The sequence below is a fragment of the Habropoda laboriosa genome, unplaced genomic scaffold, assembly GCF_001263275.1.
Source record: "Habropoda laboriosa isolate 0110345459 unplaced genomic scaffold, ASM126327v1 scaffold128, whole genome shotgun sequence".
NCBI lineage: Eukaryota > Metazoa > Arthropoda > Insecta > Hymenoptera > Apidae > Habropoda > Habropoda laboriosa.
The window spans coordinates 2,148,649-2,151,369 of NW_017100281.1; positions in this window are offsets into that span (position 1 = coordinate 2,148,649).

The following is a 2,721-nucleotide window of genomic DNA, read 5'->3' on the forward strand; positions in this document are numbered from 1 at the left end:
GAAAATAAGAAACACGGGAAGAGATAATAATCGTTGGTTCTGTGGAAATAGGTCAAGGTCCTGTAAATACATTTATTGGCATTACCATTGATTTATGTTAAATAAAAAAAAAAAAAAACACAACCTTTCAATTAACAATCTCGATCTCTTTGTTTCTTCTCGCTCGAACTGTAATGTATTATTACCGTATCGTTTCGCTTGTATATAATAATTGGTGATCGCTGTATACTCGATTTAATAATTCTCTCTCTCTCTCTCTCTCTCTCTCTCTTTCTCCAAGCGTACAAGAATAATTCCATCGTATTTTTCTTTACACGTGTATACATAATATTTATAAACCTATATGATAATCCTAACGCGTTACAATTCTTCTGGCGCTTTGTAAAAAACGTTTGGATAAGTAAGTAAAAAATAAAGTGTATCTATCCAAACACCGCATCGTTGATTAATCTGTTCTTGGTTTGAAGAGGAGAGAGAGGAGAGGCAAAACCTTTCTCTCTCTCTCTCTCTCTCTTTCTCTCTGTTCGTTTTATTACAAAGGCGGAAACGAAAGAGAGACGCAACACGTAATACGAAGATGAAGGGATTACGAGGGTGAGAAGCCTCACTTTCCTGTACAAAGAACTGTCGCTTTCTCTGTCTTTTTTTTTTCTGTTTTTTCGTTTTTGCACGAGTTCGTTAAAGCGAGAAGCTCCTTTTCCTCCAAATATACGCTTCTTACTTATATGTATAATTACGTATATGTGGTATTTCAGGATCGGCGATCCCATTCACGATTCACCAAACGTCTTCCTGGACGTTTCGGAAGTTCGTGCTGCGCTTCGAGAATTCTTAAATAATCTCGCCTATTACCTAGTCGCCTAACTCAAAGAGCCCCCGAGGGGCAGTTCGATGTTCGTTTAACCTTCGGTTAACACCGATCGGAGAGAAATTTGAAAAAACCATCGAAAAATATCAGCGTTGTGATGGCTTCTTTTTTGCATGGAAACTTTTGGACGGTGAAGTGTGTCAACGGAAGGTTAAATTGGATGGATATATTCGATAGAGTGTATCGAATTCTTTTTTTTTTTTTTTTTTGTTATTACACTAACATAACGATATACGTATTTGGAAACAGAGAAAAATTTCAGTTTGATAAGAAGCATCGTTGAATTTTTCCGAAAATATTTACGATATACAGTAGTGCACACATAAGCGTCCGCAGTCGGGAGGTGTCTTCTGCGAATTTAACTAAAGCAAAGAGAGGAGACGCGTCTGGGTGGGATACCGATAAATCAAGTGTCAGTTGTTCAGATTCAGGAATCGATATCGAATACTTTGTTTCCACTCCGAAGTCCCATTTCCAAGAATTGGTGGGGATAGCGACGGACGCTTATGTGTGCACTACTGTATATCGTTCCCATTTTCAGTTAGCCGTCATTTTCAGCCTCTTTAGGGCTAACTCTAGAGGTGCTGTTATTTCCAAGTTTCTTCCCTAATTACTAGCGATTAGCGTAACTGTCGGTAACGAGCTATTCGATATTCGCATGATTTAGACGCGCTGTCGCGTCCTCCGTGAGCTATGTAACCGGTTTCTCGATAAAGTGAGTGATCGTTGTACTTTGAAATTTTAGAAAACAAAGTTTTTCCATTTATTTATCATTTATGATCTCAATTTTCGTTGAATTAGCGTTGATCCAAAACTTTTACGTACGGTATCGACGATAAGCGAAGATTTATGTGTAAAAAGTAGCAATAAAAGGTAAGAAAGTGTACGTATACCTTGCAATATGGGTAAAATTATTAGCGTCTATGGATTTTTCGTTCGTCAATCAAGGATAGGATGTTCAATCGTACATTCTATAGAAACGATGTTTAAAAACGAGAGTAAAAAAATTTTTTTTTTTTTTGAAAATGTAACTATATATTTCGATAAAATAATCAAACGTTTTAACATTGTTATTAATTGAAACATACGGAGATATGTGGTAATGATTCAATGCTAGTGATTAACGTTAAATCTTTGCAATTGACAGAGGACACTTTTTCGCTTTACGTGAAAGCAACATTTTATTATTATCGATCAATGATAAAGTATCGAAGTGTCAATTTCCTAGAAGAAACATTTCAGATAATAATTTAAGGAGTACATACAGGCTACAAAATTTTCTATGTTAATCGGTAAATTCCTATATCGTATTAAGTTTCATTTATAACGGTACCTTTTCAATGGAATCGTTCAACTATATTCGTTAGCAGCACCTCTAGTAAACTCATCATTAAATAGATAACAGTCGCGCAATACTATAAGACGCATTTACGACTAACGGTATAGAACAAAAAAAAAAAAAAATCTTATAAATCGCGTTAAATCGTATACTACAGACTCATGGGAGATATTTAATGCGCACCTCTTCGTTCATGAATTATCTAAGAAGAACAAAAAGAAGAAGAATATTGCCTTTGTGACTGGATCGATGAAATAGAAGAAAAAAAGAAGAAAAATAAACTTTCTAACAATATCATTCGCAATGTCAAGTGTGAAAAGCTATTCTTTCTTTTTTACAATACTCACAGCTAGAGCTGCCACATTGTTCCTTTCGACATATCATCCTCTCTTTGCGAATTTTCATTAATTCATCCTATAGTGAATATTACTGTGCGTGATTATGCTCCTTACTTACCCAATACCAATAATTGCCTCTCGAGAATAATCGTTTAATAATGCTTTCTCGTTCGCGA